The sequence below is a fragment of the Sus scrofa genome, chromosome 6, assembly GCF_000003025.6.
Source record: "Sus scrofa isolate TJ Tabasco breed Duroc chromosome 6, Sscrofa11.1, whole genome shotgun sequence".
NCBI classification, from domain to species: domain Eukaryota; kingdom Metazoa; phylum Chordata; class Mammalia; order Artiodactyla; family Suidae; genus Sus; species Sus scrofa.
In genome coordinates this window covers 13605015-13626871 of record NC_010448.4, presented here as the reverse complement: position 1 = coordinate 13626871, position 21857 = coordinate 13605015, and the positions used below count along the sequence as shown (strand labels likewise).

The window sequence follows — 21857 nt, the reverse complement described above, 5'->3', positions numbered from 1 at the left end:
AAATGTGATTAGGTTTCCAAAATGAGAATGGATCTAAGTGGGGAAAAGTGCAGGTAAGATACAGATGCTGGGAGTTCCTATCGTGGCTCAGCAGTTAACAAACCCAACTCGCATCCATGAGGATGCGGGTTCGATCCCTAGCCTCACTCAGTGGGTTAAGGATCTAGTGTTGCCATGAGGTGTGGTGTAGGTCACAGACATTGCTCAGATTCTGCATTGCTGTGGCTCTGGAGTAGGCCGGCTGCTACAGCTCCAATTGGACCCCTAGCCTGGGAACCTCCATGTTTCGGGTGCAGCCCTAAAAAGATAAACATTCCCCCCCCCAAAAAAAAAACAGATGCTGAAGCTAGAACCCTTGAGTTCAAATTCTGACTCCACCTTCCCTTGGGTGAGGTGAGGATACTCTTCTTGTCTCAGGCTCCTCATCTATAAAATGGGCTTGATATAAAATCCTGACCTCAAAGGGTTATGGGAGGATTTACTGAGTTTCTATATATAGAAAACTTAGAACATGGGATGGTATGCAGTAGCTCAGTACTTATTATTATTCACTATTATAAATACCAATAAAGATGGATTTTGGAAAACTATGCTTTCTCTTTTATTTTTGGGTAATTTCCTTTATTCCTGTTGCTTTTGTGCCATCAACAGAAATCTATGAGGAAAATACTTGATTGTGAAAGAAAGAAAGAAACCCATTGTGGAACTAGTCACATGGGACCCCTGAACACTCTGAAGACCTCCTGCTTTAAGAAAACTTCTGATGTTCTTCTGAAGGACTGTGACCTCTGGTCTTCACCCTCTGAACTTCAGTCTCTGACCTCCAACTTCTAACCTTCAACAAGCAAGGAGACTCAAGAGTGGGAGAATACAGTGTGAAGCATCCATACTTGTGCTATTCTCAGAGAAAAGGGACAGTGGACAAAAGGACTCTAGCATATCTTTGTGCCTGAGAGCTTCCTTGGAGCAACATGGTAAAAGAGAAAACAAAACAAAAAGAAATGTAGTAGAAGGCAGTAGTCAGATCCTTTAGCTCAACAGCTCTGAAGACAGAAACCTCTGCAAAGGGTTAACTGTCTTTGTGCATCAAAGAAAATAACCATTACCAAGAAATTGACTGAGTCCATGAGGCTATGGAGTAATTGGAACTCTTATACATCGTTCTTGGGAGCATGCAATCATTTTGGAAGACTGTTTGGCAATTCTAATAAGGTTAAATATACACCTGCCCTATGACCCAGCAATTCTGCTCTTAGTACTTAACCTAGAAAAATCAAGATCTATGTCCACAAAAGAATGAACAAGAATATGCATTGCTACTATATTCATATTATGAATAATACATACTTCCAAAAAGTGAAAACAATTCAGCTGTCCATCAATAGAAGACTGGATATACAAACCATGGTATAATCACATGGCAGAAGACTACTCAGGAAGAAAAAGGAACAAATTAGATACATGCACCAGCATGTTTATTGCAGCACTGTTCACAATAGCCAAAACATGGAAACAACCTAAATGTCCATCAACTGAGGACTGGATTAGGAAGACGTGGTATATATACACAGTGGAATACTACTCAGCCATCAAAAGAACAAAATAATGCTATTTGCAGCAACATGGATGAATCAGAGACTCTCATACTGAGTGAAATAAGTCAGAAAGACAAATACCATATGATATCACTTATATCTAGAATCTAATGTACAGCACAAATGAACCTTTCCACAGAAAAGAAAATCATGGACTTGAAAAATAGACATGTGGTTGCCAAGGGGGAGGAGGAGGGAGTGAAATGGATTGGGAACTTGAGGTTAACAGATGCAGACTATTGCCTCTGGAATAGATAGGCAATGAGATCCTACTGTATAGCACTGGGAACTATGTCTGGTCACTTATGATGGAGCATGATAATGTGAGAAAAAAGAATGTATACCTGTATGTGCAATTGGGTCATCATGTTATACAGTAGAAAACTGACAGAACACTGTAAACCAGCTCTAATGAAAAAAAAAAAAAAAAAAAAGGAACAAATTAGTGATCCATGCAACAAAACATGGAGCAGTCTGAGGAACACTGTAAGCTAGAGGCCAGACACAAAAGGGCACATGCTGCATAATTACATTGATTTGAATGCAAGAACAGGCCAACAACTATTCTATGGTTACAGAAATCAGTACAGTGATTGTCTAGGGTGGATGGTAGTGGTAGGAATTGACTACAAAGGGCCACGAGCAAACTTTCTAGGGGGATAGAAATATCCTGGCTCTTGATCAGGGTGGTGGGCATATGAGTATACGCGCCTGTACTGGGCTGAATAGTGTCCTCCCAAAACTTACAGCTACTAGACCCTCAGAATGTGACCTTGTTTGAATAGGGTATTTGCAGATGTAAATTACAGTGAGGTCATACTAGATTAGGCAAGGCCTTATTCCAATGACTGGCATCCTTATAAGAGGAAACAGAGACACAAAGAGAGAGTACAATGTGATAGTCAAGACAGAGATTGGAATGATGTGTCCACAAGCTAAGGAACTGCATGCAACCATCAGAAGCCAGGAAGAGGCAATGAAAGGCCAAAGACAAAGGCCGCTGACACCTTGATTTTGGATTTCTAGCCTCCACACCTGTGAGGGAATACATTCTGTTCTTTTAACCCACCAAGTTTGTGGTAATTTGTTATGGTAGTCCCAGGAAGCTAATATATCATCAAATGGAATGTGTAAGGTCTGTTTAAGGTAAATTATACTCCAGTTTTAAAACTGAAAATTGCTCACTGGAAACAGAAAGCTGGTGATAAAGGCTCCAACCTGGCCCCTGCGTTACCAAATCAGATGGAACATCTAAAGGACAGCCAAACAATGTTGTTCAGAATCCACGTTTAGGGAGAAAACCTGAGCACTGCCCAGTGGGGCCTTGCCCTCCCAAGGGCTCTCCCTTCATGGTCAACCACCATGTGAATCTGTTCCCTCTGTCCACATCAAAAATGCTTCTTTCACCCTCTCAAACCCAAATACTAAGGGGGCTATGGGCAGCACTACCCAAAAGAGCCACCTTGCAGATGCCCATTTAAAAGTGAGAAACAGCCCACTACTGAGGGAGCACCAAGCCTCACAATTAAACACTGCAGTGAAGCCTGTTTATAGAGTCAAGAGCCTTAATCCAACTCTCCATTAACTCATACATTTATTATCCGAAACATCAACCTTAGGGAATATTCCATTCCTTTGACTTCCATAGCTCAGACACTTACAAAGGAGGTTTTTTTGTTTGTTTTGTCTTTTCTAGGGCCGCTTCCCACAGCATATGGAGGTTCCCAGGCTAGGGGTCAAATCAGAGCTACAGCTGCCAGCCTACGCCACAAACATAGCAATGCCAGATCCGAGCCACATCTGTGACCTACACCACAGCTCATGCCAACACCAGATCCCTGACCCAAGAGGCCAGGGATCAAATCCACATCCTCATGGATACTAGGTCAGACTCGTTTCTGCTAAACCACAAAGGGAACTCCAAAAGGAGATGTTTTAAATGTATATATTTCATTATTTTGCTTCATCTTAGAAGCCCCTGACCCCCGAGAACTTGCCAGGCACTAGTCTAAGCACACCTGCAAGTATCTGTGTAAGGACTGAGATCAATGAAGGTCAGGAAGGTCACTGAATGCAGAGACCACCTGGTCCAATCTCCTTCGGATGCTCTAATCTCTGTTCCAGCTTCCCCACACTTATGGCAAAGGAACTTACTGTACATGGCTTCACTGAATACTCACAACAAGGCTAGACGTAGGACCATTATTACCTTTACTTTTTGATGAAGAAACCAAGGACCAGAGGGGTGAAGTAATTCATCTAAGGTCACACAGCTGTACATGGAGGAGGGATTTGAGTGTAGACAAACTGACCTGAAAGTCTTAACCACTGGGCTACAATACCAAATGGATGTGTCTTCTTTGGATTGGGCATTCCATTCCTCAGTTACTGAGTTCCTCAGTAACTCAAAGGTTTTCCATTTTCTTTTGATACAGATCTAGGCTCTTTCAACTTTCTTTCCCCTTCTTGAGAAACATTAGAGCAGAGAGTCCCAAGTTTAGTTTAATAATAGCTCAGAGACTCTAAAAGTCTACTGGGATATCTTCCGAAGCATTACACAAACAAAAATTCAGTGTAACAGAATTGAGTTTGTTCAGTTTTGTTTTGGGGGTTTTGGTATGTTTTGTTTTGAGATGAAAGTTAACCAAACAATAACAGAGCTAAACTAAAAAAGGCTGAGATCAGAATCATGCATTTTTTCCCCAACTTAATGGAAAATACCAGTTTATATTGCCTATTATATACCAAGAAAGAGTCTGGAGCTGGGTTTCCTTGAAGAGAATCAAACCAATGGTTCCTTACTTCAGGAAAAGACACTTCAGTCCATATGTACTAACTCTGTACATGTCCACAGTCCCTCTACAGAGGGGTCCACAGTAGCTGCTGTCCCAGAAGAATGGCAGAACACATTAAAAAACCAAAGGAAATTTATTCCAGGAGTACAAGGATGGTTCAATATTAGGAAACTTATTAATATAACATAATGATAGATCCCAGGAAATCCACAAATGTTGAACAAGCATCTGACAAAATTTGACAAAAACCACACACTTTCCTGATTTAAAAAAATCCTCATTAAAGTAGGAATCAACGGAGAATTCCTTAACATGATAAAATATGCAAATCTTAGATAAAAGCCATCATTTTGCTTAACTAGAAAACACCAGAAGCATTTCCACTAAAGTCAGAGATAATATACAAGAAGTGCCCACTATCACTGTACAGGATGTATTAGCCAGTGCAATTAGAGAAGCTAGATAAGCTAAAGAAATGAGAGATATAAGAACTGGACAGGGGATATAATGTACCACACGGTTACTATAGTTACCAATATCGTACCAGGTATTTGAAAGTTGCTAAAAGAGTAAATCTTTTTTTTTTTTTTTTGTATTTTTGCCTTTTCTAGGGCATATGGAAGTTCCCAGGCTAAGGGTCTAATCAGAGCTGTAGCCACCGGACTACACCAGAGCCACAGCAACGCGGGATCTGAACCGCATTTGCAACCTACACCACAGCTCACGGCAATGCCAGATCCTTAACCCACTGAGCAAGGCCAGGGATCAACCCTGCAACCTCATGGTTCCTAGTCGGATTCATTAATCACTGAGACACAATGGGAACTCCTAAAAGAGTAAATCTTAAAATCTTTCATTGTAAGAAAAAAATCGTAACTATTTGTGGTGATGAATGTTAACTAAACTTATTGTGATAATCATTTTATAAATATACATTATGAACTCATTATGTTGTACACCTAAAACTAATATGTTACATGTCAATTACATTTCAATTAAAAAATAAATAATTAGATAAGAGGAGGTAAAATTATTTGTTTATAGATGAAATGATTATAAGCCTAGAACACTTAAGAAAATCAACTAAGAAATAACTACAAACAAAAGCCAGTTAGAAGAGACTCCATAGAATGTAAACTGGTACAGCCACTATGGAGAACAGTTTGGAGATGCCTTAGAAATCTATCCATAGAACTTCCATATGACCCCGCAATCCCACTCTTGGGCATCTATCCAGACAAAACTCTACTTAAAAGAGACACGTGCACCCGCATGTTCATTGCAGCACTATTCACAATAGCCAGGACATGGAAACAATCCAAATGTCCATCGACAGATGATTGGATTCGGAAGATGTGGTATATATACACAATGGAATACTACTCAGCCATAAAAAAGAATAATGACATAATGCCATTTGCAGCAACATGGATGGAACTAGAGAATCGCATACTGAGTGAAATGAGCCAGAAAGACAAAGACAAATACCATATGATATCACTTATAACTGGAATCTAATATCCAGCACAAATGAACATCTCCTCAGAAAAGAAAATCATGGACTTGGAGAAGAGACTTGTGGCTGCCTGATGGGAGGGGGAGGGAGTGGGAGGGATTGGGAGCTTGGGCTTATCAGACACAATTTAGAATAGATTTACAAGGAGATCCTGCTGAATAGCATTGAGAACTATGTCTAGATACTCATGTTGCAACAGAAGAAAGGGTGGGGGAAAAAATGTAATTGTAATGTATACATGTAAGGATAACCTGACCCCCTTGCTGTACAGTGGGAAAATAAAAAAAAAATTAAAAAAATTAAAAAAAAAGAAGAGACTCCATAAAAAAGAAAAAATATTTAGGAATAAACCTATCAGGAGTTCTCGTTGTGGCGCAGCAGAAACAAATTCGACTAGAAACCATGAGGTTTTGGGTTCAATCCCTGGCCTCGCTCAGTGGGTTAAGGATCTGGCATTGCCGTGAGCTGTGGTGTAGGTCACAGACGCCACTCGGATCTGGCGTGGCTGTGGCTCTGGCGTAGGCCAGGGGCAACAGCTCCGATTAGACCCCTAGCCTGGGAAACTCCATATGCTGCGAGTGCAGCCCTAAAAAGACAAAAAAAAAAAAAAAAAAAAAAGGAATAAACCTATCAAAAACTACAAAATATATACTAAAAAACAAGCTGGAGTTCCCGTCGTGGCGCAGTGGTTAACGAATCCGACTAGGAACCATGAGGTTGCGGGTTCGATCCCTGCCCTTACTCAGTGGGTTAACGATCCGGCGTTGCCGTGAGCTGTGGTGTAGGTTGCAGACGCGGCTCGGATCCCGCGTTGCTGTGGCTCTGGCGTAGGCCAGTGGCTACAGCTCCGATTCAACCCCTAGCCTGGGAACCTCCATATGCCGCGGGAGCGGCCCAAGAAATAGCAACAATAACAACAACAACAACAACAACAAAGACAAAAGACAAAAAAAATAAAAATAAAAAACAAGCTGGAAACAACTTAAATGTCCATCAGCACAACAGATTTTAAAAACCTCACAGACATAATGTTGAGCACAAGAAGCCAGATACAAAAAAAAAAAAAAAAATTTGTATATAAAGTTTTAAAGAAACACATCAAAACCAACCTATGACATAAGATGTAAGGATGATAATTACCTTTTAGAAGAGGGTAGGGTATTAACTGTTTAGGGACAGGAGGGGAGTTTCTACACAGTGTTACTGCTCCAGTTCCAGATCCAGATAACAGTTTGCTTTACTGAGTAATAATTCATCAAGCTGCATACTTAACAATGTATCCTCTTTTCTGTGTTTTATACTTCAGTTTTTAAAAAGCAATTCCAATAAAAACACCAACATGTGTGAGTGTGTAATTATATAATAGATTTTAAAGTTCCAATAGAAAAACAAATAAGTATAGCCTGAAAGAGATCTTTAAAAAGGGTAATAGTTCTTTAATATACTAAAAGATACTTTTAAATATTGTAAACCATAGCAAGCAAAACAGTGTGTACATGAACGTGACTAGACAGAGAAACCAATGGAAACCAAGGGAAAAGTTCTGAAATAGATCACAAAGGTATGAGAAAAAAGCTTATGATAAACAGTTACGATAAAAGCAGCTTCTCAATTCAGCAGAGAAAAGAAAGCCATGAAAAAAAAGAAGAAAAAAAAAAAAGGTTGGATATATACTTCACAGCATACATCAAGATAAACTCCAAGTGGATCAAAGTTTGAATGTAAAATAATAGAAGAAAATAAATAACATGTTATCTTGACGTGGGGAAGACCTTTGTATGTATGATTCAATGTTCACAAGTCGTAAAAGAAATAACTCATAGGAATTCCCACTGTGGCTCAGCGGGTTAAGAACCTGACTAGTATCCATGAGGATGCAGGTTCCACCCCTGGCCTTGCTCAGTGGGTTAAGAATCCCGATTGCCGCAAGCTGCAGTGTAGCTCACAAATGCAGCTCGGATCTGGCATTGCTATGGCTGTGGTGTACGTCAGCAGCTGCAGCTCTGATTCAACCCCTAGCCTGGGAACTTCCATATGTCACAGGTGCGGGCCTAAAAAGACAAAAAAAAAAAAAAAAAAAAAAGATTAACTTGACTGCAAAAAATAAAAATATGTATAAACATGGAGTTCCCTGTGGCAAAGGGGGTTAAGGATCTGGTATTGTCACTGCAGTGGCTTGGGTCCCTGCTGTGGCATGGGTTTGATCCCTGGCCCAAGAACTTCAACATGCTACGGGTACTACCAAAAAATAAAAAACAGAAATAAAATCTGAAAAATGTGTGCAAACAAAACCAGCAAACTAGTAACAAAAGAGAAACACTGAACTGGACACAACTTTCATCAAAGGCAAAAGGTCGACTTTCTCTAACAGATAATCAGTTCTTAGAAATAAAGAAAAAGGCAATAATCCAATTTTTTAAATAAGCAGAGTACTACTAGAAAGAGAGCCATAGAAAAACAGAAATGTCCTATAAACATATTTTAAGTTTAAATTTTTTCATTACAACTTTAAATCAAGATTCAGTTGAGTCACTGGATTTCACCTATCAGATTGGTAAAAACCCAGTGATGTGATCATTTAACACATTGGCAAAGATGCAGGAGAACAGTAACTTCTCATCCAAAGCTGGTGGAGGTGCAAATCTGTACTACGTTACGGAGGGCAAGTTGGCTTTCTCTTGAAATTACAAGTGCAGATACCCAGCAATCTCATTTCTGGGAATTTATCCCGCAGATATAATAAGCACTGGCAAAATGCCACAAATACAAGCAGTGTCTGTGATAGGGGAATGGAACCAACTGCATGATATATTCAGTGAAATAAGCAAGGCACAGAATAGCATGTATGCTATTCTGTAAATTGTTTCCACAGGGGTGACAAAGCATTATGATACATAGCTAATATTTGCAAATACATATATATTTGTTGGACTTTTTGTCAGGATGATAAAGTTAATTGGAAAAATGCATGTACTGCAAGTCGAGAGACTTTAGGGGTCATGAGGGAGATCCTGCATGGCTGTGGCTGTGGCACAGGACAGCAGCTACAGCTCTGATTTGACCCCTAGCCTGGGAATCTCCATATGCCTCGGATGCGGCCCTAAAAACAAACAAAACAAAACAAAACAAAACAAAGACAAAAAAAGAAAAAAAAAGGAAAAAAAAGAATAAAAACAAAACAGCCTACAAAATCTTTCTCACCTCATGTTCCAACAGCCTCTGTCATTTATCAACAGGTTAAGTTAAAGATTCACAAGGCATTTTATTACCTTACTGACTTGCCAGAAACATCTTTATGTCAATAATGCTATGCAAGACACTGTGAGATAGAAAGATCTTGGGCAACTTGCTTAACCTCCCTTAAACTTGTTTTCTCTTTGGCGAAGCAAAGATAAAGACAAAAGAACAACCCAGAATTGCTGTGAAGTGCTGGTATATGAGCATTTTTAGAAACCACATAGCAGCACCAAACATGTTCTATATACAACAGCTGTTCTACAGCCAAGCCTCTGCTACAATCAATGTAAGACTTGAGCAATGATGCTTCTCAAAGGTCAGTGTGCTTAAGAATCACCTGAAGACTTTGCTGTACACCTGAAACTAATATAACATTGTATGTCAACTACCAAAAAAAAAAAAAAAAAAGAGAGAGAGAGAAAGAATCAGAGTTCCCTTTGTGACTCAGCAGGTTAAGGACCAGACATTGTCTCTGTGAAGATGCAGGTTCAATACCTGGCCTGGCTCAGTAGGTTAAGGATCTGGTGTTGACGTAAGCTGTGCAGCTCAGATCCAGTGTTGCCATGGCCGTGGTGTTGGCTGTAGCTGTAGCTCTGATTTGACCCCAGCCCAGTAACGTCCATATGCCACAAGTGCAGACCTAAAAAGAAAAAAGAATCACCTGGAGAGGCTATTGAACCGTAGGCTCCCAAGCCCCACCCTCAGAAATGTGATTTAGTGGGTCTGGGGCCCATGCACTTGCATTTCTAACAAGCTTCCTCTCTGGGGTGATGCTGATACAGCTGGTTTAAGGACCTCACCTGAGTAGTCTTATTCAGAGCAGGGCTCCTCAAACTGTGACGTGTGGATGAATGGCCTGAGAATCTTTTTAAAATACAGATTCTGGTTCATAAAGCCTGGGATGTGACCCAGGAATCTGCATATCTATCTGCTCCTAGTCTGCAGATTACATTTTGAGTGCCAAGGTTCTGGAATATCCAGCTCCATTTGCTTAGATGAGAAAATTGCACCTGGGAAAAAGCAAATGATTTACACAAGGCCACCTGGACAGTAAACATAGAGACCAGGTGAAACCCCATCCAGGGTGCCACCATTCCTCAGGAGTGTCTTCAGCCATCCCCAGACCTACATCGCAAACCTGCCTGGGCCAGTAAGTGACGCCAGCTCTTTAGGAAATGGCATGGGAATTTACTAAATCATACACCACAGCCCTCTGTGCTTCCGAGAAATCAGCCACTTACCAGAGAGCTTTGCTCAAATCATGTCTGTTCTTTTTAAAAATGCCCTTCTGACCAAATTATTTCTTTAGTTGAGTCACTTTCCCCTCCAGTGACGCACACCTTTGACAGACCCTGCTGTTGAAACCTGAGGAAGACACCAAGCACCTCTCAACATATGTGGTATGATCATGGGGAGAAAAGGGTGAGGAGAAGCAAAAATGCGGGTGGTGGAAGCTGGTCCCTGGGAAAGCTGAGGAATTTCTCGATATATGGCTCCTTCATGACTTCAAAATCCTACAGAATTGCACTGTATGTATTCATTCTTCCAACTCACTTCATCACTGACAAAAAGTCCACTGAATTACAGATTTATTTGGGTTAACAAGTATCTTCTTTTCAAGATACATTGTGTCTGAGCTGCCAATCTTTCACACTTTAGTTTGAACTATTCTAATAAAGGAGGAAGGGGGTTGAATTCCAAACATAACATCTCCAGAGTAATTAAAGCAGAGGGGGCCTTACCTGAGGTGAAACTAGACCTGGGAGCGCAGGTGCTGGTAAACTTCAATTGTGACCTTGACGCTGCACTACTTTCACTAGTAGGCTCCACCCCCAACCCCTGAGGCCTTCAGGCTATTGAGTGGTTCCTGGGTCTGGCTCTGCCACTAACTTGTGGTGTGGTTGAATAAATCAGTTTTAAGGACTTTCAGAACTGAAAGATTCTAATCCCAGAACCCCAATTTCCAATCCAAAAAAATATGTGGTCTGTAATGGCCTGAACATGCTTGGCTCCTCTAGAAGCAGAACCTGAGACAGTGGTTTGGTTTCACCTGAGTTTTTTGTTTGTTTGTTTGTTTGTTTGTTTGTTTTTTGTCTTTTTGCTATTTCTGGGGCCGCTCCTGCGGCATATGGAGGTTCCCAGGATAGGGGTTGAATCGGAGCTATAGCCGCCGGCCTACGCCAGGGCCACAGCAACGCGGGATCCGAGCCGCGTCTGTGACCTACACCACAGCTCACAGCAACGCCGGATCGTTAACCCACTGAGCAAGGGCAGGGACCGAACCTGCAACCTCATGGTTCCTAGTCGGATTCGTTAACCACTGCGCCAGAACGGGAACTCCTCACCTGAGTTATTGAGGGTGAACTTTCCAGATGAGGGAATCAAAGCAAAAGATGGGGAAGGGCAAGTCCCAGAGGCCCTGAAGAATTTTTAAATAACACCAGAGTCCTCCTACCCCGAGGCAAGGAAGCTGGGCTTTCAGACTCCCGACTACTCCGTAGTCTCCCTGGTGGGTGTGACCCCCCCTACACACACACACACACACCTCTGGCAAGGTGGCTTAGAGAACATGGGGTCTGCATTCATGGCAGCCCCTCCCACTCCACAGCAGCTGGTAAATATGTACTACACTGGCTAAAAGGGATCTGGTGGATACCAACACTTCCTTCCGGTTTTGAGAGCCCCTCAAATGCGTTTCCAAAAAGAGGTTGCCAGTGTCACAGAAGACAGACGGTAAAGAAAGAAGCATTTTTTCATTTCCAGAAGACTCTTAGAATCTGCACTCAGAATAAGTCCTCACTGCTCCCCAGACTTCTGCACACTTTGGGGTGACTCCTCCCTCAGCTCTACCCACTGTCCACACACTGGCCCCCGACTGCCAGCCACACATCAGAGTGACTCCTCCTTAAGGATTTTGTTCCCTTGCTTAGAATGTCCCACCCCAGATTTTTGCCCAGCTGGTTCCTTCTTGTCAACTCAAATTTCACCTGCATAGAGAGGTTTTCTCTGACCAGCCCAGGTCACTCCCTGTCCCACCCTCTGTAGCACTTCTGCATGACAATGCCATCATCTCACTGTGTTTATATGGATGTTATCTTGTTATAAGAACAGCCTCTGGGAGTTCCCATTGTGGCTCTGCGGCTTAAGGACCCAATGTTGTCTCTGTGAGGATACCGGTTTGATCCCTGGCCTCATTCAGTGGTTTAAGGATCTGGTGTTGCTGTGGCTGTGGTGTAGGCCAGTAGCTGCAGCTCTGATTTGACCCTTGTCCCAGGAACTTCCATATGCCACAGGCGCAGCAGTATAGAGCAAAAAAAATAAAAAGAATGGCCTCCAGAGCCTTGTTTTGACCTCATCACTGTGTCCCCAGAGCTTATGCACAGAGAAAGTGATAACATCTGATGAAAAATATCTGAATGAATGAGTAGGACATTTGGGCCAGATGGTGAAATGCCAACGAAGAAGAACTAAACCGAGGTCAGTAAACCTTCAACAGCCCAAGAAGCTAGAGGAAAAACTGGGCCCAACGCCAGGACGGGGAAGGATAAAATCCACCAAAAACTTGACTACTTGACTCCTTTCTCCCCTCCCAGCTTGATCTCTCAACTCCTACCCTTCAACATGGAACCAGAGTTAGCAGCAGCCCGGGAAGATCCTTGAATTTTTTTAACCACATCCGAGGCATATGTAAGTTCCTAGACCAGGGACTGAATCCAAGTCACAGCCCAGCCACACCAGATCCTTAAGCTATACCACAGCTGTGGCAACACCGGATCCTTATCCCACTGTGCCAGATTGGGGATCAAACCCAGGCCACCACAGAGACAACACCAAATCTTTAACCTACTGTGCCACAATGGGAACTCCAATACTTCATATTTTAGAAGGGCACAAACCTCTCAAAATGACCAAGGGCATCTGGATTCCAATTCTAGCTCTAGCCCTGAGCCTCCTCTTCTCTGCTAGTACCTGGGTGGGGTGCAAGGATCATGCCAGGCTGGCAAGGTTGCTGAGAGGGCCAGCTCTGGCACAGTGTCACTCAAACCCACAGCACTGCACACTTAAAGAAGGGTAGGGTTCATCCCTGACTCTAGCTGCCTGTGTGGCTCCTCCAACTCCAGAACAGTCTCAACCATGGCTGCACCAGCTCTGTGCCACCTGAGATGCCCCGCACATTAATGACACCGAATTATCATGGGTACCGCTATCTGGTGGTATCATCATTCTCCATTTTACAAGTGAGGAGACTAAGGCTGAGAGATTCAGCCACCGGTAGAAGGACAGGGCTAGTGAGTTGGGGACATGGGTTTTGAACATCCTCCTTTCGACACTTCTCATCTCATTTATTTAAGTGGTTTATCACCAAGGGCTCAACAAAAAGAGCAGCCCTGGAAGGAAGGATCATTACCTTCATTTTACAGGGAAGGGAACCAGCAGCCTGGTTCCCACTGGCCTCGTTCAGTGGGTGGGAATCCTTCATTGGCCACAAGGACTGGCCACAGCCTGCAGCCTCCTGGTGGTCCAAGAGCTGCTCTGGCTGTCCAGGCACCACCAGCCCCGTTTCACTGACGCAAAGAATGAGGCTCCAGAGATGCAAGGCACAAGGCCTAGTATCTCCCTCCACAAGAGAGTGCGACAGCAGAGGCCAGCTCACCCTCTCCAGTTGGCCCCTGGCTCACCTGGGGCAGCAGAGCGCTGTATCTGGCCATAAGTGCTCTCGCCACCCTTGCCCTTGGCTCCCTCCCTCCCTCTCTGGGGATGACTGAGCACAAATCCGGGTCTCACTAGGGAACAAAGCCTGGGATGCTTTGGAGGCACCGGCATCCCCACATCCTATTCTAATTTCTCATGCAGTACCAGGAATGAAGGGTTGGTTTCCCATTTGAAAATCAAGCACTGTGAATTCCCCATGATAGCAAACTAAAGAAGAAAACCCTGAGATCACCTCAGAAGATACAATAGATTTTGTTCCTCTGACAAACTCCAACAACCAATCTTAATGAAACTCAGCAAATTATCAACAGAAGGGAATTTCCTCAACCTATAAAACGGCATCTATGAGAAACTTACATGGTGAATGACTGAATGCTTTCCCCCTAAAATTGGGAACAAGATGAGTTAATAAATGACCTCGGTGCAGTCGAAAGACTCAAGATCAAGGTAAAACAATCCACTGAATTTCTATATATGAGCACCAAGCCAAAAACAACTTCAAAGGCCACTGCAGGTGAATGGATAAAAAATAAGGCAAATCATACAACAGAATACTACTCAGCGATGAGAAGAATGAACTACTGATGCACCCATAAAACATCCCTCAGTTTTCCCCCCAAGAGAGGACACAGTCTTTAGGGCATAAGCCTTCTGTGGCCTCCTTTCCCTGGCAAAGCAATAAATCACTCTTTTCTACCTCACCCAAGACTTTGTGTTTTAATTCGGCGCTGGTGAGCAGTGGCCGACTTTTGGCAACACCAACAGCATGAATGAAGCTAAAAAAAATTATACAAGAGAAACCAGACTACCCAACAGAAAAAGAACACACTGTAATTCCACCTATTTAAAACTCGAGGAGTTCCCGCTGTGTGGCAGTGGGTTAAAGGATCCAGCTGCAGCTCAGATTCGATCCCTGGCCTAAGAACTTCCATATGCTGTGGGTGCAGATAATAATAAATAAATACAATTTTTAAAAATAAAACCAAAAAATCCAAACTAACCTATAGGGACAGAAAGCATACAGTGGTTCCTTGGGGAGGGAGGATGGGGAGAGAAGAATTTCAAAAGGTACAAGGAAACTCTTGGCAGTGACTGGTGTAGTCATTATTTGCATAATCAAAATTTAGCAAGTTGTGCATTTCTGTAGTTTATTGCATGTCAGTTTTACTTCGATAAGCCTTTTTTTTTTTTTTTTTTTTTGTCTTTCTGCTATTTCTTGGGCCGCTCCCGCGGCATATGGAGGTTCCCAGGCTAGGGGTGGAATCGGAGCTGTAGCCACCAGCCACAGCAACACGGGATCCGAGCCGCATCTGCAACCTACACCACAGCTCAAGGCAACGCCGGATCGTTAACCCACTGAGCAAGGGCTGGGACCGAACCCGCAACCTCATGGTTCCTAGTCGGATTCGTTAACCACTGCGCCACGACGGGAACTCCCGATAAGCCATTTTTTTTTAATGGCACATATGTTAAGGGAACTAGAACAGGCAAAATCTAGAGACAGAAAGTAGAATAGAACTTACCAGAGGCTGGAGGGAGATGTGCAGAGGGAGCTGTTTAATGGGTACAGGGTTTCTGTTTGAGATAATGGAAAAGTTCTGGAAATAGTGATAACGGTTTCTACACATTACTAAGCATGTTGTAAATGTGCTTAATGAGACTGAATTGTACACTTAAAAATGTTTAAAAAATGGTAAATTTTATGTTATGTATATTCTACCACAATAACAAAGTAAAAATAGCTAAAAGATAAATTGCATTTAAGTGGACATTGCAACTGAGGGGAAAGAAGAGGGTTCTCTACTTTGCTCAGCTTCCTAAGGAGCATCTGGAACAGCCTTCCCCTCTGACAGGACAAGAGCCTCACGATCCTTTGATCCACACTGCCAGGATCACCAGGAGGTCAGGCTCCCACCCCTGCAGCCCCCAGACCCCCTCCTGTGATGGCTGACAGGCCTCAATCCCTTTTCACTTGCTGTTCCCTGAGCAAAATGCCCTCCCTCTCCCCCACTAGCCTATTTCTCCCGCCTCCCCACCTCCCCTCTCCCACACCCATGCCCCCCCACAGTCTCTCACATGTTGTCCCTGACCCACCAAGGTAGCCAGTCCCATCTGCTCTAGCTGTCCTCTCTCCAAAGGGACTGTCCCTCATACTCCCCTACCCCTGCCCCTGGTGCCCCTCTTCCTTTGACCTGACAAGTGTCCTAAGCATTTATAGGCTGTTTTGGCTCTGGTTCCAAGAGCTCCTCAAATCCTCAGATTCTGGTAACTCCCTCTGCCTCCTGACTTTTCGATTCTGGTTTAGGCACAGCATAGTCGACCATCTGCCAGGACTCGGGTTGAGCCAGTCCCTTCTTTACTAATTCAGGAATGTCCCTAGTGGGGAACAATGGGGAAAAAAGAAATCTCACTGAACAGAGCAGCTTTGTTTCTCATTTTTTGGCTCACATTAGATGAACTGTGGGGACTTGGGCAGGCTGAGAACCGTGCCAGCAAGCCTGGCTTCAGGATCTCGTTACTGACTGGGGACCTAGAGAGCAAATCGGTTCCTCTGTCTAGGCCTCACTTTACCCATCTGAAAAATGGAGCCCGACAAACAAGCTAGTTGGAGAGAGAGGAGTGGAGCTGGGTGGAGAGGAAATGTTTGCTGAGGTTCCCACCCTGGGGAGCATCTTGGTCACACAAGGCCTGTTTTCCTGCAAAGCATTAGCCTCACACTGGTTAAGTTTGGGTTCAAGCCCTGCTCTTCTGAGCCTGCTGGCGGGGATCGGGCCCTGGCACACAGACTTTGTTGTGACTCATCATCAGACTTGCTATTTCACCTTCCAAGAGCCACGGGGCCTGCATTTCATAACAGCTATCGAAACTATAAACAATCAGGCATTAGCAGTTTCCCATCTCCCTCCCCTGCCGGAATATAAGCCCCACTGAATTCCTAGCTCAGTGCCCATGGTGAGAAGAATTCATTCTCCGTGTTAACAGTTAATGCAGGGCCCGGGCTGCTTTTCCAACAGCATCAGTATCACAGCTAAAGAGGAAACAGACGCAGCCCCCTGTACCCAAGCCACTAGGTCTGGGGTCTGCGGGGAGAGGCCAGCCTCCCCGCAAGGCCGGCCACAGCCCTCCCCGCTCCTCACATGTGCACCAGTCCGACCCGGGCCCTGCTCTGGTTCCGCCACACGCCCCGTTCGGGCCTATGCCTCCTCTATGAGAACGCGAAACCTGTTCAATGGGTCAGAGCTACATTTAGGTGCATTTGCGACCAGGGCCTCTCCTGTGTGCCGGGGTTTGGCACAAAAAGACAAGAAGCTGCGAGCCCAGCCTGGAGCAGCCTGGAGCAGCGGAGGTCACTGCAGGGAGGAGAGGGGTAAGGAGACGGGGCTGGCAAGGCGCGGGCCTGCAGCATCTCTAACAAATGATGAGAAACGGCTCGCAAGGGCACCCGGCCTAGTTCTGGGTTCTTCCAGAACGTCCAGAAAAGTCTGTGGCCAGAGTCCGTGACTCATAGACAGGCATGCGGGTCCAGCTCTCCGCGTCCGGGAGCCCCACCGCGCGCCTCCAACCCAAGCACAGCCCAGAACCTAGGAAGAGGCAAGGAAGGATCCAGCCCAAGACTTCAGAGGCTCCGACGTCCAGCCTCTAAAACTGTGAGAGATAAGACGTCTGGCGCCTGTCACCTCCCGGCCTTACCTCGGATATCCTGGCTTTACGGCTTTACGTCAGGTGTCTCGGTTTTACGTCATAGAGCCAGACTTTACCTCACGTGCCCCCGCTTTACGTTAAGTGCCCTGCTTTACATCACGTGCCCTGGCTTTTTGCCTCACGTGCCCAACTTTATTTCAGGAGCGCTGGCTTTACACCACCTCCCCGACTTTACCTCCGGTGGCCCGGCTTTACGACAGGTGCAGACACCTGTCTTCCACGCCTTTCTCCTCGCTCACACCAACAGAGAAAGACATGTATATACACTTAGAGAGGTTTGCTTGTTTGTCTGAAAAACAGTGAATCGCCATATCCATACAACTTCCTTTCTACCCCACTTTACAGTGGGCATGTCTGCAAGTCAGTATTCTGATTTTCTTATGCTGTGGAGGCAGACGCGCACATTCAGATATCCTCCTCCATAAACGGGATCCGAGGAGGCAGGCTGAAGATTGAGTATTGTAGATATTTTCAGTTGCATCAAAAATTTTTTTTCCTTCTTCTCTTCCTTCACCTGCCGCCTTACACAGGCAACTCTGATGGGAAGCCTTCACCACCTTCTTCATGCTCATGAATCTTTATAGAGAAATGCACACTCGAATACAGGTGTGGGTTTGGGGTCAAGTTTTACTCTATTTGTTTTTGTTCGTTTGTTTTGCTTTTTAGGGCAGCACTGGCGGCATATGGAGGTTCCCAGGCTAGGGGTCTAATCAGAGCTACATCTGCCAGCCTACACCACAGCCACAGCAATGCAAGATCCTAGCAGAGTCTGCAATCTACACCACAGCTCACGGCAAGGCCAGATGCTTAACCCACTGAGCGAGGCCAGGGATCGAACCCACAATCTCATGGTTCCTGGTTGGATTTGTTTCCGCTGCACCAGGATGGGGAACTCCAAGTTTTGCTATATTTGGAGTTGCTTTGCAAAAAGGAGATCATATTAGCACCCATCGCTATTTCTTAATTTTTCTTAATAATAAAATCCCTCAGGGAAATTCCTCCAAATCTTTTTTTTTTTTTTTTTTTTTTTTGGTCATGGCTATGGCATGTGGAATTTTCTGGGCCAGGGATCAACCCTTGCCACAGCTGTAACCAGAGCCACAACAGTGACAACACTGGATCTATAACCTACTGAACCATCAGGAAACTCCCTCCAAATATTTCCCTGGCTTAGGGACTTTTACTTTGTCTCCAATTCTGGTTGTGGTGTTGGGTTTTTTGTTTGTTTGTTGACATTATAAATAATGCTACAGTAAACATAGGATATATATCCTTTTGCTTTCTTTTTTGATTTTGTTGCTGATTCCCTCATGGAGGCTGGTTTACTCACACATTTTGTAATTTGTTCAAGTTTGACAGGCATTCCATGGGCAGCCTGAGGGGGCTGGGTTGAAGGTTTTGCTTTTGCTTCAGCCAGGTGTTCCAACAAGTACCAGTTAGGAATCGCTTTTTTTTTTTTTTTTTTTTTGTCTTTTTTGTCTTTTTAAAGCCGCACCCATGGCACATGGAAGTTCCCAGGCTAGGGGTCAAATTGGAGCTGCAGCTGCCAGCCTATGCCACAGGCACAGCAATGTCAGATCTGATCCATGTCTTCGACCTATACCACAGTTCACGGCAATGCTGGATCCTTAACCACTGAGAGAGGCCAGGGGTGGAACCTGTGTCCTCATGGATACTGCTGAAGCCACGATGGGAACTCCAGGAGCGGCTTTCTTTTTTTTCAAATGTGGTAAAATATACGTAACATAAAATTTACTATTTCAACTGTTTTTAAGCATAGAATTTAGTAGTGCTAAATATTTTCACATTGTTGTACAATCTCCAGGACTCTTTATATTGCAAAACAGAAACTCTATATCCATTAAACAACTCCCTATTTCCCTCTCCCCCAATGTCCTGGCAACCAACCACCGTTTTACTTTCTTTCTCTATGAATTTTGCAGCCAAGAATAGATTTTATGTTTAATTCCTGGCCTGGAAACTCTAGGATCACATGAGTAGTGTAAATTTGATACCACATCCAAAATAAGGCAAGTGGGTGGTTACACATTTCTCAGAAGAGGCCTTTCCCTTCTCCAGCTAGACCCAGGCCAGATTAGAAAAGCTTCCTTCTCTGCCTCTGGCAGTGGGTGAATTTTTTCTGGCCTAACTTTGACTGGAAGCTTAAACCCTTGAGGGTCCCAACTGTATGTGAGATACTCATTTCTACCTCCCTGCTTCATGTAGATGGAACACTTTGGCCTGAGTCCCTATGGCTAGCCAAATCTACATTCCAGCAGTTAGCCAGACAGAGAAAGGCCTTCAGGGAAGGTAGAGCAGCCTCACTCATTCCCAGCTTCCTTTTCTGTCTTGCCCAAGGGCTGTGCTTATTTCCATGCAGCTCAGTTATGCGTTAAAAATGTGCTGACTATTTTGTATCCTCAGTTTCTGGACGTTTTCCTAGAGTTTTCCCCCAGAAACTGTCAAGTCTTCCATCTTATTGAAAAGGAGCCTCACTGACATTTCTTTTTCCTTACATTTCTTTCCTTCTTTTTCCTTTGGCCATAACTTTACACGGGCTTTTGCCTTATTTTTCCCATGAAACTAAAGCGCTGGTTTTCACACAGGAGATACTCAGTGGAAACTAGTAGAATGAGGGAAAAACAGCCAGAGCTCCCAGTTAAGGCTGGGAATGGCCACAGAGATGGTGCTGCCTCTGCTTCAGAGAGATTTAGGGCTCTTAAAATCTGGGTTGATAACATAGATAGAGTCCACAGGAAGGAGCTGGGGCTACATCATCTTGAATAAAAGGACTAAAGGGATAATGACGATCATCATCATCATACTAGCCGCTCATGTTAATCACTTTATGTCATTTAATCTGCCCACCCCAATAGCAATGCCAGACTTAGGAATTCTCACTCATTTTTTGGGTTTTTTTTTTTTACTCTATTTTATTATTAGTAATATAGTATACATTATATATATGTATAAATATATATATTTATATATTTGTTGTTGTTGTTGTTTTTTGTCTCTTTATGGCTGCACCCACGGCATATAGAAGTTCCCAGACTAGGGGTTGAATCAGAGCTGTAGCTGCCGGCCTACGACACGGCCACAGCAGCGCAGGATCTGAGCCATGTCTGCAGCCTATACCACAGCTCACGGCAACGCCAGATCTTTAACCCACTGAGTGAGCCCAGGGATCAAACCCATGTCCTCATGGATTCTGATCAGGTTCTTAACCACTGAGCCATGATGCGAACTCCTCTTAACCTCATTTTTTTTTTTAATTTATTTTCTCTCTCTTTTTTTTTTTTTTTTTTTTTTTTTGCCTTTTCTAGAGCCGCTCACATGGCATGTGGAGGTTCCCAGGCTAGGGGTCTTATCGGAGCTGTAGCCACCAGCCTACACCAGAGCCACAGGAACGCGGGATCTGAGCCGCATCTGCGACCTACACCACAGCTCACGGCAACACCAGATCCCTAACCCACTGAGCGAGGCCAGGGATCAAACCCGCAACCTCATGGTTCCTACTTCGGATTCGTCAACCACTGCGCCACAACGGGAACTCCTTAACCTCATTTTTTAAAAAAATTTTCTCTTCCACACCCATGGCATGACAAAGTACCCAGGCCTAGAATCAAACCCAAGCAAGATCAGTGACCCCCAAGCCACGGCAGTGACAACACCAGATCGTTAATCTACTGAACCTCTAGGGAACTCCTTACTTTCATTTTATTTATTTATTTATTTAGTCTTTTTCCAGGGCTGCACCCATGGCATATGGTGGTTCCCAGGCTAGGGGTCTAATCAGAGCTGTAGCCACCAGCCTATGCCAGAGCCACAGCAACACAGGATCCAAGCCGCGTCTATGATCTACACCACAGCTCACGGCAATGCCAGATCCTTAACCCACTGAGCGAGGCCAGAGATCGAACCCACAGCCTCATGGTTCCTAGTCGGATTTGTTATCCACTGAACCATGAAAGGAACTACCTCTCACTCTCATTTTAAAGATAAGGAAACCAAATCTCAGAAAGTTCCACAACTTGCAAAAAATCACACAGCTAGCAAAAGGAACAGCACATATCAAATTTAAATATGTCTGACCCCAAAAACACTTGCTGATAACTCTGCATTAGAGAGTGTTCTGAAGGCAACAGCAGCTTTATGCAGCTAGAGAATCCTGACCATGAGGCCAAGGAAGTCCCACCCAGCATACAGGATGGAGCCCCAAAGGATCTGGAGCCGAAGGGGTGACCTGAGCATACTGCAACTTCATAGATAGGACACAGAGGTTGCCTCTGGGAATCA

General features: G+C 44.1%; 1 protein-coding gene across 7 annotated transcripts in view; it reads right to left on the bottom strand.

Annotated features, from left to right (window-relative positions):
* IL34 (interleukin 34) overlaps positions 1 to 21857 on the bottom strand; it is a 91117-nt gene that overhangs the window by 52993 nt on the left and 16267 nt on the right. The window contains exon 1 of one of the 7 annotated variants that reach the window (XR_002344417.1): positions 17547 to 18230. The exons of the other annotated variants lie outside the window; for them this stretch is intronic. The gene's annotated coding sequence lies outside the window, so the exon portion shown is untranslated. Of the gene's footprint in view, positions 1 to 17546; positions 18231 to 21857 lie in introns of those variants that run through there. 7 annotated transcript variants of the gene reach the window in all.